General features: G+C 54.0%; 1 pseudogene; it reads right to left on the bottom strand.

Moving 5' to 3' along the window:
• Positions 1-240: 240 nt before the first annotated feature.
• On the bottom strand, positions 241-3,357 carry LOC115833849 (annotated as a pseudogene).
• Between the last annotated feature and the right edge of the window lie 9,978 nt (positions 3,358-13,335).

Below are 13,335 nucleotides of genomic sequence, written 5' to 3' on the forward strand. Positions count from 1 at the left end.
CAAAAGCAGGGCCAGGGCAGGGCAAGGCCAGGGTAGGGCAGGGCCAGTGTAGGGTGAGGGTAGGGCCAGGGCAAGTTCAGGGCCAGGACAGGACTAAGATAGCACAGGGCCAAGGCAGGGCCAGGGCAGGGCCTGGGGCTTGTCAGGTCCAGGGCCAGGGTTAAGGCTGGGCCAGGGACAGGGCCAGAGCAAGGGCAGGGCCACGGAGAAGGCAGAACCAGAGAGGATCCAGAGCAAGGTCAGGGACAAGGCAGAACCAGGACCAGGACAAGGCAAAGCCAAGGCAAGGCAGGGCAAGGCCAGGGCAGGGCAAGACCAGGGAAGGGCAAGGCCAGGGTAGAAAAGACCAGGGTAAGGCCAGGCCAGGGTAGGAGAAGGCCATGGTAGGGCCAAGGCCAAGGCAGGGCAGGGCTAGGGTAGCACAAGGCATGGCCAAAAACAGGGCAGGGTCATAGCAGTGGCAGGACTAGCAACAGGGCCAGGACAAGCGCTGGACCAGGGCATGGTGGGGACAATACAGGGCCAGGACAGAGGATGGCAAGGCAGGTCCAGGGCCATTTCATGGACTCGGTAGGCCTGGGGTCAGGACAGGGCAGGGGAAGGGCAAGGCCAGGGAGAAGGCAGGGCTGGGGCCAAGGCAGTGCCAGGGTAGAGTAGGAACAGTGATGGGCCAATGCAGGGTAAGGGCAAGGCCAGGGCATGGAAGAGCAGGGAACGACCAAGGAAGGGCCAGGAGAGGCCAGGGCAAAGTCAGGGCCAGAAAAAGTGTACGGCTGGGGCCAGGGATATGGTAAGACCAGGGCTGGGCCCAGGCTGGGACACGCAGGGCAGAGTAGGGAATGACCAGGGAAGGCCCAGGAGAGGGCCAGGGCAAGGTCAGGGCCAGAAAAAGGGTACGGCTGGGGCCAGGAATATGGTAAGACCAGGGCTGGGCCCAGGCTGGGACACGCAGGGCAGAGCATGGCCTGTGCAATGCAGGGCCAGAGCCAGGCCATAGAGAGAGTAAGGCAAATGCCAAGGCAAGGCTAGGGTAGTGCCAGGGCTTAGGCAAGGTCAGGGAATGTCCAGGGCTGAGTCAAGGCTACAACCAATACAGGGCAAAGGCCAGGGCAGATCTAGGGCACAAGCAGGCAGGCTAGGGCATGGCAATGGCAAGACCAGGCCATGGCAGGGCCAGCCCAGGATAGAACAGGGCACAGGCAGGGCAGGGCCAGGGCCACGGCTGGGGCAGCAAGGACCAGGACCAGGGTGCAGGCCAGGGCAAATGTATGGCCAGGACAGAGGTAGGGCCAGGGCCAGGGTCCATGCCAGTGCCAGCACCTGTCCAGGGCAGAGGCAGGGCCATGGCCAGGTCTAGGATAAGGCTGGGGCAGGGCCAAGGCCTGGGTCAGGGTCAGCAGAAGACCAGGACAGAGCCAGGGGAGGGACAGGGCCATGGCAGGATCAGGGTCAGGAACAGGGGTCAATGCTGGGCCAAGGACACAGATAGGACCAGTTCTGTGCTAGGGCCAGTGTGAGGGCCAAGGCAGGGTCAGGGCAGGGCCAAAGGGAGGCAGGGCCAGGATAGGGTGGAGCAGGTCCAGGGGTAGCACAGAGTTAAGTCAGGGCATGACCAACCAGGGCAGGTCTATGGCTGGGGCCGGGGCAGGGCCAAGGCAGTGGCAGCTCCAGGGCAGGGCCAGGGTTAGGGCCACGGACATGTCCAAAGCCAGTGCCAGGGCAAGGGCAAGGGCAGGGGCAGGGCCAGGGTCATTAAGAACCAGGGACAAGGCCAGGCCCAGAGCAGGGCCAGGACAGGTACCTGGCAGGGCTACAGTCTGGGACAGGGCCATGGCAGGGCCAGGGTCAGGGCCACAACCAGGTCTGTGCTATGGCCAGGTCCAACACAGTGCCCAGGTGAGGCTAGGGTGAAGGCCAAGATAGGGCCAGGGCAGGGTCAAAGCCAGGCTAGGGCCAAGGCAGGGCCGTGGCAGGCAAGGCATGGCCAGGAAAACCTAGGGCCAAGACAGGGCAGGGCCAGGCCAGTGCCAAGACCTGGGCAGGGTCAGGGAACAGCCAGGGAAGCGCCAGGGCCAGGGCCATGGCCATGACCTGGGCAGGACCAGGTTCGGGGCAGGGGCAAAACAAGGGCAAGGACAGTGCAGGTTCGTGGCATAGCCAGGGTCCAGGAGAGTGTCAGGGCAGGGCCAAGGCAGTGTCTGGGCCATGGTAAGACCAGCAACAGGGCTGGGGCTAGGCCAGTGACAGGACCAGAGTCAGGGCAAGGGCCAGGGCCAGGGGAGAACCAGGGCAAGGTCTCAAGCAGGGAACGGCCAGGGACAGGACAGGTCCATGGCAGGGCCATGACAGGGCCATAGGCTGCGTTAGGGCAAGGCAGGGCCAGAGCAAGCTAAGGGTCAGGGCCAAGGCCAGGGTAGGGACAGGGCAAGAAATATGGCAGGACCAGGGGCAATGCCAAGGCCAGAGCTGGGCCAGGGCTGAGCCAGGGCTGAGTCAGGGTAGGGCAGGGCAGGGCATGGTATGGCCAGTGCAGGACAGGACAAGAGCTGGTCCACAGAGAGAGCAGCGCTGATGCCAAGAAAGAGCAAGGCTAGTGCCAAGGCTGAGACAGTGTCAGAACACGTCCAGGGCAGGGCCGTGTCCAGGGCAGGGCCGTGGCCAGGGCCAGAACCGAGCCAGGGCACAGCCAAGGCAGGGTAGGGCAGGGAAATGGCACGGCCAGGTCAGTACTGGGACAGGGCAGAGAAGGGCAAGGTGATGGTAGGGGCAGGGGAGGGACAGGCCAAGGCATGCCATGAACCTGTGCTGGCCTGGCCTTGTCTCTGGCCCTGGCTCTAGCCCTGCCCCTTGTCCTGACCCTGGTTCTGTCATGGCACTGGCCCTGCCAATGGTCATGGTCCTGCTCCTGTTCTGGCCTTGACCTGGCCTTGGACACGTCCTGGCCCTGCTTTGGCCCATCCCTGCCCAGGCCCCACCATGGGCCGGCATGTTCTGCCCTCTCCTGGCACTGACCTTGCCCTGTCATGGCCCAGTGGTGCCATTGCCCTGCCTTACCCTGCACATGGCCAGTGCCAGGGCAAGACCAGGGCAGGGATAGGGTAGCACAGGGCCAAGACGGGGTCAGAATGGGACCAGAGCAGGACAGGGCTGAGACAGTCCAGGTAACAGTAGGGCAGGTACAGGGCAAGGCAGGGCAGTACAGGGCCAGATCCACAGCAGGGGCAGGGGAAAGCCAGTCCCATTGCCAATGCACCGGCCCTCCTTACAAGGTTCCTACCACGTGGCCACTGCTGCAGCCCATCCATCACTGTAAACCTGACCCCCAACCCTGGCTGCAGCCACCTGCCCTCCTAGCATGGTCACTCTCCTACTGCTCCGGTGCACTGCGGTCTCTGTCGCTGCCACCCACCTGCAATGAGGCGAGCCATGGTGTTGCAGGCTATAGGTGTCTCCTCCTCCTCCTGGCATGGAGCAGCTGGGCGGGCAAAGACAGAAAAGCCTAGAGGAAGATGTGAGGGGTGGAAGGGTTAGAGCCTCAACATGTCATGCCGGCCACTGGGTGGCAGGGGCCAGTTTCAGCAAAGGCACTCACACCCACCCTCTAAAGTCCAGCCTCTCCTTTTGGCCCAAGCTAGCTAGGAACTGGGGTCTGGGGTGGGTGTGGAGACACCACAGCACCCTGTTCCCCACTCCACAGGAACCATTGGCCCCACCGGGGCTGCACTCCTCGGGGAGCAGGAGAAGCAGACAAATTCAGACGCAGCCAGCCCTCCACACCCAGGTGCCAATTCCTGTACCAGACGTCTCCACGCACAGGGCCCTGTCCCCTGTGGTGTCCCCAGGGGTGCCTCACAGCCTCTGAGGCACAGACTCAGAGTGCACAGGCCCAGGTGTGGGGGCTCTGCCATGCTCAGGATTCCCACGCAAACGCTATGCGCTTGCCGCACTCCAGTATGACCAAGAGTAGGTCGGCCTCTGGAGTGTGGAGTCAGGGAGAGGAGAGCCACTCCTTCCTTGGATGCCAACTCTGCTGACTGCCACCAGCAGTGCAGTCCCTGATAGCAACGAACTCGCCCCCTCTCCACAGCTACTCCTGCCCTAAATAGTGCCCCCCACCTCCATCCCCCAATGCTGCCAGTAGCATATACCCGATAGTGCCCTAACCTGTCCTCCTCCATGGGCATTGCAGCCCCAGAAAGCGCCCATAATCCACCCTCCCTGCCGTGGGCAGTGCAGCCCTGTACAGTGCTACCAACCAGTACCCCTAATGCAGGCAATGACACCCTGGATAGCACCCCCAACCCACCCCACACTGCGAAAGGTGCAGCCCTGGATAGCCCCTGTCCTACCACTCTGGTCATGCTGTAGTCTCTGTCACCGCCACCACCAACCACAGTGAGGCAAGCCAGTGGGACATAGGCTCCAGCACCCAGCAGCCAGGCAGGGAGCAGCTCTCGCTGATGGCCCGCTCCTACCACTCCCACCACGCTGCTGTCTCCGTGGCCGTCTTCTTTGACTACAAAGGAATGAAACTAGGTATCAATAAGAAGAGTAACTTTGGAAACAATACAATCACAGGGAAGTTAAACACTACTCTCCTGAATAAATGACTGGTGGGTCAATGAAGATACTAAGACAGAAATTCAAAGATTTCATGAAACAAAGGGTAATAAAAACACAATATACCAAAATTGTTACACAGAAAGCAGGACAAAGGCAGAGATTTAAAGCTATAAGTCTACCATCCAAACAAAATAAAAACTTCAAATAAACAATACATCTTAAAGAACTAGTATAGTAAGAACAAACTAAACCAAAAATAAGAAAATAAATAAGATCGTAGCAGAAATAAAATTGAAATAAAATCACACAAGATTAAACGAAAAGTTGGTTTTCTGGAAACTAAACAAAATTGACAAACTTTTAACCAGGCTAACTAAAAAAAAAAAAAGAGACAAGATTCAAATAAATAAAATCAACAGATGAAAAAAAGGAGACATTACAACTGTTACTTCAGAAATTCAAAGGATCACAACTGGCTATTATATGCCAATAAATTGGAAAGCCTAGTAGAAATTGGCAAATTCCTAGATGCATACAACTTACTTATGTTGAACAATGAAAACATCCAAGACCAGAACAGACTGGTAACAAGTAATGAGATCGAAGCCATCAGAAAAAGTCTCCCGGTAAAGAAAAGCCCAGCAACTGATGTCTTCACTGCTGATGGCTTCACACCAAACAATTTAAAGACCTAGTACCAACCCTACTCAAACTATTTGGAAAAACAGGAGGGAATACTTCCAAACTTATTCTTTGAGACCATTATTACTGTGATACCAAAATCAGACAAAGGCATCAAAGAAGGAAACTACAGGCTAGTATCTCTAATACTGATGCAAAAATCCTCAACAAAATACCAGTGAATCAAATTCAGTAATACATAAAAAAGATAATTCATCATGATCAAGTGGGATGTATGGCTGGGATGCAGGGGTCACTCAGCATACAATGTGATACATCACGTCAACCAAATAAACGACAAAAGCAGTATGATCATGTCAACTGAAACTGAAAAAGCATTTGATGAAATTAAATATACCTTCATGCTATAAATCCTCAAAAAAATGGGTACAGAAGAAACACACTGCAATATAATAAAAACTACAAGAAAGACACCCACAGCTAGAATCAGATGGAATGGGGAAAAATGGAAAGCTTTTCCTCCAAGATCTTGAACATGATATGCCCACTGTCACCACTGTTGTTTAACATAGTACTGGAAATCCCAGCTAAAGCAATCAGTGCAGCACCTGACATGGCCCCCAACCCACCCTGCCCCCTGCCACCAGCAGTGTAGACCCCCCGCAACAGCACACCCAAGACACCCAAACCGCCCTGCCTCCCCGCACCACGGGCATTGCAGCACCTCAAGCGCCCTCAACCCAAAACTGCCACCCCCCATGCAGCCACGCAGTGCAGCCCCGGATAGCACACTTAGCCCACCTCACTATTGCCAGCAATACAGTCTGGGATAGTGTGCGCAACCGGCTCCCCGCCGAGGGCATTTCCATCAAGATGGAAATGTAAAAAATTTCTTTGAACTGGATGACACAACCTATCAAGACCTCTGGGATACAGCAAAGACAGTTCTAAGAGGAAAGTGTGTAGCCCTAAACACCTATGTCAAAAAGTCTGAAAGAGCACAAACAGACAATCTAAGTTTGACAGTAAGGCCATAGTTACCAAAACAGCCTGGTACTGGTTGAAAAATAGGCATATAGACCAATGGAACAGAAGAGAGAACCCAGAAATTAACCCAAATACAGCCAACTGATCTTCGATAAAGGAAACAAAAACATAAAGTGGGGAAAGGACACCCTTTTCAACCATGATGTTGGGATAATTGGCGAGCCACATGAAGGGGAATAAAACTTAGCACACCTCACCTTATAGAAAAATCTACTCAAGATGGATTAAGAACTTAAATCTAATTCCTGAACTATAAAAATTCTAGAATATAACACTGGATAAACACTTCTGGACATTGACATAGGCAAGCATTTCATGACCAAGAACCCAAATGCAAATGCAATGAAAACAAAGATAAAACGCTGGGACTTAATTAAACTAAAGAGCTTTTGCACGGCAAAGGGAAGAGTCAGCAGAGTAAATAGACAACCCACAGAGTGGGACCCCTGACCATGACTCTGACCCCTGACCCCTAACCCTTAACCCTAACCCCTAACCCCAACCCTCACCCTCACGCAACCCTAACCTCTAATCCCTAACCCCTAACCTCTCTTAACCCCTAACTCTGACCCCAACCCCTATATCCAACCCCAAACACTAAACTTAACACCTAACCTCTAACCCTAACGACAACCTTAACCCTAGGTTCGCTACTACGTTTGTACTGACTATGTCAACCTTGATTATTATGATCGCTGTCTTAGGACTGCATGGCAGCGAGGGGATTGCGAATCTTATATTAATATTTTTGTATTGAGGCAGTGCATAGCATTACAGGTGCTTCTTACATGAGCAATGGGGGTGTCATATTTTGGGTGTCACGTCTGCATTACGAATGCTGCATTTGTCTTCCGAGGCTGCGGTGTGGATCTCGCATTGCGGCCGCCTCACAATGGCTGGGGAGAACCTCGGTGGGCAGGATTCAGAGGGGCTTTTGGTTTCCCGTTTTCCACACTGAACCCTTCTATAACTGGTCTCTGACCTTGATTAGTCAGGGCTGCAAACAGGAAGGATTTTACTCACTGTCGATGCGGCCCGGAGTTGTCCCAAAGCGAGGCAGTGTCCACAAGGTCTGTGCTGAGGAGAACGCTGCTCTGCCTTCGCGGTGTCTCCCGGGTCTGTGCTGAGTAGAACGCAGCTCCGCCCTCGCGGTGCCGCCGGCCCGCCCGGGTCTGTGCTGAGCAGAACACTGGTCTGCCTTCGCTGTTCCTCCAAAGTCTGTGCAGAGGAGAACTCAGCTCTGCTCTCGCGATGCTCTGGGGGTCTGCGCTGAGGAGAACAGAGCTCCGACCTCACAAAGGCACAGCGCCAGCGCAGGCGCGGGGCGGGAGCGGGGGGGGGGGGCGGGGGGCGCGCGCACAGCGCTGGCGCAGGCGCGGGGGTGGGGGCGCACGGCGCCGGCGCAGGCGCGGTGTGGGGCGGGGGGGGGGTGGGGCGCACGGCGCCGGCGCAGGCGCAGAGGGGGCGCACAGCGTGCATCGCGAGGGCCGAGCTTAATTCTCCTCTGCACACGCTTTGGAGGTACAGTAAGGGCGGACCAGCGTTCTCCTCAGCACAGACGCAGGCGGGCCGGCGGCACCGCGAGGGCGGAGCTGCCTTCTGCTCAGCACAGACCCGGGAGACACCGCGAAGGCAGAGCAGCGTTCTCCTCAGCACAGACCTTGGGGACACTGCCTCGCTTTGGGACAACTCGGGGCCGCATCGACAGTGAGTAAAATCCTTCCTGTTTGCAGCCCTGAATAATCAGGGTCAGAGACCAGTTAGAAGGGTCAAGGTGGAAAACGGGAAAGCAGAAGCCCCTCTGAATCCTGCCCACCGAGGTTCTCCCCAGCCATTGTGAGGCGGCCGCAATGCGAGATCCACACCGCAGCCTCGGAAGACAAATGCAGCATTCGTAATGCAGATGTGACACCCAAAATATGACACCCCCATTGCTCATGGAAGAAGCACCTGTAATGCTAATGCACTGCCTCAATACAAACATACTAATATAAGATTTGCAATCCCCTCGCTGCCATGCAGTCCTAAGACAGCGATCATAATAATCAAGGTTGACATAGTCAATACAAACGTAGTAGCGAACCCAGGGTTAAGGTTCTTATTAGGATTAGGGGTTAGGTGTTAAGTTTAGTGTTTGGGGTTGGAGATAGGGGTTGGGGTCAGAGTTAGGGTTAGGAGTCAACGTTTAGAGTTAGGGGTTAAAAGAGATTAGGAGTTAGGGGTTAGGGTTGCGTTAGGGTGAGGGTGAGGGTTGGGGTTAGGGGTTAGGGTTAAGGGTTAGGGGTTAGGGTTGGGGTTAGGTGTCAGGGGTCAGGGTCAGAGTCAGGGTCAGGGGTCCGGGTCAGAGTCAGGGTCGGGGTCCCACTCTGTGGGTTGTCTATTTACTCTGCTGACTCTTCCCTTTGCCGTGCAAAAGCTCTTTAGTTTAATTAAGTCCCAGCTATTTATGTTTGTTTTTATTGCATTTGCATTTGGATTTTTGGTCATGAAATCCTTGCCTATGCCAATGTCTAGAAGGGCTTATCCAGTGTTACCTTCTAGAATTTTTATAGTTCAGGAATTAGATTTAAGTTCTTAATCCATCTTGAGTAGATTTTTCTATAAGGTGAGAGGTGAGAATCCAGTTTTATTCCCCTACATGTGGCTCGCCAATTATCCCAACATCACGTGTTGAAAAGGGTGTCCTTTCCCCACTTTATGTTTTTGTTTACTTTGTCGAAGATCAGTTGGCTGTGAGTATTTGGGTTAATTTCTGGGTTCTCTCTTCTGTTCCATTGGTCTATGTGCCTATTTTTAAACCAGTACCAGGCTGTTTTGGTAACTATGGCCTTATTGTCAAACTTAGATTGTCTGTTTGTGCTCTTTCATGCTTTTTGACATAGGTGTTTAGGGCTACACACTTTCCTCTTAGCACTGCCTTTGCTGTATCCCAGAGGTCTTGATAGGTTGTGTCATCCAGATCGAAGAAATTTTTTACATTTCCATCTTGATGGAAGTGCCTTCGGCAGGGAGCTGGTTGGGGGCACTATCCCAGACTGTATTGCTGGCAACAGTGAGGTGGGCTAAATGTGCTATCCGGGGCTGCACTGCGTGGCTGTGGCTGGGGTGGTGGCGATTTTGGGTTGAGGGTGCTATGGGGTGCTGCAATGCCCATGGTGCGCGGAGGCAGGGTGGTTTGTGTGTCTTCGGTGCGCTATTGTGGGGGTCTACACTGCTGGTGGCAGGGGGCAGGGTGGGTTGGGGGCCATGTCAGGTTCTGCACTGATTGCTTTAGCTGGGATTTCCAGTACTATGTTTAACAACAGTGGTGACAGTGGGCATCCTTATCATGTTCAAGATCTTAGAGGAAAAGCTTTCCATTTTCCCCCATTCCATCTGATTCTAGCTGTGGGTGTCTTTCCTGTATTTTTTATTATGTTGCGGTGTGTTTCTTCTGTACCCGTTTTTTTGAGGATTTACAGCATGAAGGCATGTTGAATTTCATCAAATGCTTTTTCAGTTTCAGTTGACATGATCATACTGCTTTTGTCGTTTATTTGGTTGATGTGATGTATCACATTGTATGCTGAGTGACCCCTGCATTCCAGGGATACATCCCACTTGATCATGATGAATTATCTTTTTAATATATTATTGAATTTGAATCACTGTATTTTGTTGAGGAATTTTGGATCAATATTCGAGATACTGGCCTATAGTTTCCTTCTTTGATGCCTTTGTCTGATTTTGGTATCACAGTAATAATGGTCTCAAAGAATAAGTTTAGAAGTATTCCCTACTGTTTTTCCAAATAGTTTGAGTAGGATTCATACTAGGTCTTTAAATTGTTTGGTGTGAAACCATCAGCAGTGAAGACATCAGTTCCTCGGCTTTTCTTTACCGGGAGACATTTTCTGATGGCTTCAATCTCATTACTTATTACCAATCTGTTCTGGTCTTGGATGTTTTCATTGTTCAACGTAAGTAGGTTGTATGCATCTAGGAATTTGCCAATTTCTACTAGGCTTTCCAATTTATTGGCATATAGTAGCCAGTTATGATCCTTTGAATTTCTGAAGTAACAGTTGTAATGTCTCCTTTTTTAATCTGTTGATTTTATTTATTTGAGTCTTGTCTCTTTTTTCTTAGTTAGCCTCGTTAAAAGTTTGTAATTTTGTTTAGCTTTCCAGAAAACCAACTTTTCGTTTAATCTTGTTTGTTTTTTATTTCAATTTTACTTCTGCTACCATCTTACTTATTTTGTTATTTTTGGTTTAGTTTGTTATTACTTTACTAGTTCTTTAAGATGTATTGTTTATTTGAAGTTTTTTTTTGTTTGGATGGTAGGCTCTTATAACTATAAATCTCTGCCTTTGTACTGCTTTCTGTGTAACAATATTGGTATACTGTGTTTTCATTACCCTTTGTTTCATGAAATTTTTGAGTTTCTGTCTTAATATCTTCATTGACCCACTAGTCATTTATTCAGGAGGGTAGTGTTTAATTTCCCTGTGATTGTATTTTTTCCAAAGTTACTCTTCTTAATGATACCTATTTTCATTCCTTTGTAGTCAAAGAAGATGGCCACGGAGACAGCAGCGTGGTAGGAGTGGTAGGAGCCGGCCATCCGCGAGAGCTGCTCTGTGCCAGGCTGCTGCTTGCTAGAGCCTGTGGCCCACTGGCTTGCCTCACTGTGGTTGATGGTGGCAGTGACAGAGACTGCAGCACGACCAGAGTGGTAGGACAGGGGCTATCCAGGGCTGAACCTTTCGCAGTGTGGGGTGGGTTGGGGGCGCTATCCAGGGTGTCATTGCCTGCATTAGGGGTACTGGTTGGTAGCACTGTACAGGGCTGCACTGCCCACGGCAGGGAGGGTGGGTTATGGGCGCTTTCTGGGGCTGCAATGCCCATGGAGGAGGACAGGTTAGGGCACTATCGGGTATATGCTACTGGCAGCATTGGGGGATGGAGGTGGGGGGCACTATTGAGGGCAGGAGTAGCTGTGGAGGTGGGGCGAGTTCGTTCCTATCAGGGACTGCACTACTAGCGGCAGTCAGCAGAGTTGGCATCCAAGGAAGGAGTGGTTCTCCTCTCCCTGACTCCACACTCCAGAGGCCGACTTACTCTTGGTCATACTGGAGTGCAGCAGGCACTCAGCGTTTGCGTGGGTATCCTGAGCATGCAGAGCCCCCACACCCACCGTGGTTCCTGGGCCTGTGCACTCTGAGTCTGTGCCTCAAAGGCTGCCAGGCACTCTTGGGGACACCACAGGGGACAGGGCCCTGTGCATGGAGGCGTCTGGAACAGGAATTAGCACCTGGGTGCGGAGGGCTGGCTGGGTCTGAATTTTTCTGCTTCTCCTGCTCCCCGAGGAGTGCAGCCCTGGTGGGACCAATGGTTCCTGTGGAGTGGGGAGCTGGCTGCTGTGGTGTCTCCAGCACCCAGCCCAGACCCCAGTTCCTGGCCAGCTTTGGCCAAAAGGAGAGGCTGGACTTTGGAGGGTGGGTGTGAGTGTGTGTTCTGAAACTGGCCCCTGCCACCCAGTGGCTGGCATGACAAGTTGAGGCTGTAACCCTTCCACCTTTCGCATCTTCTTCTAGGCTCCTCTGGCTTCGCCTGCCCAGCTGCTCCGTGCCAGGAGGAGCAGAAGGAGACACCTAGGGCTTGCGACAACACGGCTAACCTTGCTGCGGGTGGGTGGCAGCGACGGAGACTGCATTGCGCTGGAGTGGTAGGAGAGTGGCTGCACTAGGAGGACACGTGGCTGCAGCCAGCGTTGAGGGTCAGGCTTACAGCAATGGACTGGCTGCAGCAGTGGCCAGGTGGTAGGAGCCTTGTGGGGAGGGCCGTTGCATTGGCAATGAGCCTGGCTTTGCCCTGCCCCTGCCGTGGATCTGGCCCTGTACTGCCCTGCCTTGCCCTGTACCTGCCCTACTGTTACCTGGACTGTTTCGGCCCTGTCCTGCTCTGGTCCCATCCTGACCCTGTCTTGGCCCTGTGCAACCCTATACCTGCCCTGGTCTTGCCCTGGCACTGGCCCTGCCAGTAGTCATGGTCCTGCTCCTGTTCTGGCCCTGACCTGGCCTTGGACATGTCCTGGCCCTGCTTTGTCCCATCCCTGCCCTGGCCCCACCATGGGCCTGCCTGTTCTGCCCTCTCCTGGCACTGACCTTGCGCTGTCATTGCCCAGTGGTGCCATTGCCCTGCGTTACCCTGTGCTGCTTGTGCCTTGGCCCCGCTTGGTGCTGGCTGCTCCCTGGACCTGCCCTGACCCTGCCTTGGCTTTTGCCCTGCCCTCACTATGGCCTGGTCCTGGCCCTAGCTCTGGCCCTGCCATATCCCTGGCCCTGCCCTTATCCCGGCCCTGCCCCTGCTGCTGCCCTGTCCCTGGCCTGGAACCTGGTCCTGCGAAGGACCTGCCCTGACTCTGCCATGGCCCTGGCCCTGCTTTGCCTTGGTCCTGGCCCAGACCCAGAACTTTCCTGCCTCTGCCCTGGCCCTTCCCTGGCCCTGAGCTGGCAGTGGTCTGCCCCTCATCTTGCCATCATCCTGCCCTTCTGTGCTCTGGGTGTGTCATCACCCTGCCCTGGCCCTACTCTGCCTTTCACCCTGCCCTGGCCTTACCTTGGCCCTCACCCTAGCCTTCACTAGGCCCTGCTCAGGACCTGGCCCTAGAACAGACCTGACCCTGACCCTGGCCCTGGTCTTCGTCCTGCCATAGCCCTGGCCCTGAAGTGGACGTGGAGGTGTCCTGGCCCCAGCGTCACATGGCTCTGCCTTGTCCTGTCCCTGCCCTGCCCCTACCATCACATTGCCCTGCTCTGCCCTGTCCCAGTACTGACCTGGCCATGCCATTTCCCTGCTGTACCCTGCCTTAGCTGTGCCTTGGCTCAGTTCTGGCCCTCGCCCCGGCCCTGCCCTGGACACGCTCTGACACTGCCTCAGCCTTGGCCCTAGCCTGGCTCTTTCTTGGCATCAGCCCTGCTCTCTCTGTGGACCGGCTCTTGTCCTGTCTTGCACTGGCCATACCATGCCCTGCCCTGCCCTACCCTGACTCAGCCCTGGCCTAGCCCTGACCTTGGCATTGCCCCTGGTCCTGCCATA

This window comes from Nomascus leucogenys, unplaced genomic scaffold (assembly GCF_006542625.1).
Source record: "Nomascus leucogenys isolate Asia unplaced genomic scaffold, Asia_NLE_v1 001149F_52085_qpd_obj, whole genome shotgun sequence".
Lineage (NCBI taxonomy): Eukaryota > Metazoa > Chordata > Mammalia > Primates > Hylobatidae > Nomascus > Nomascus leucogenys.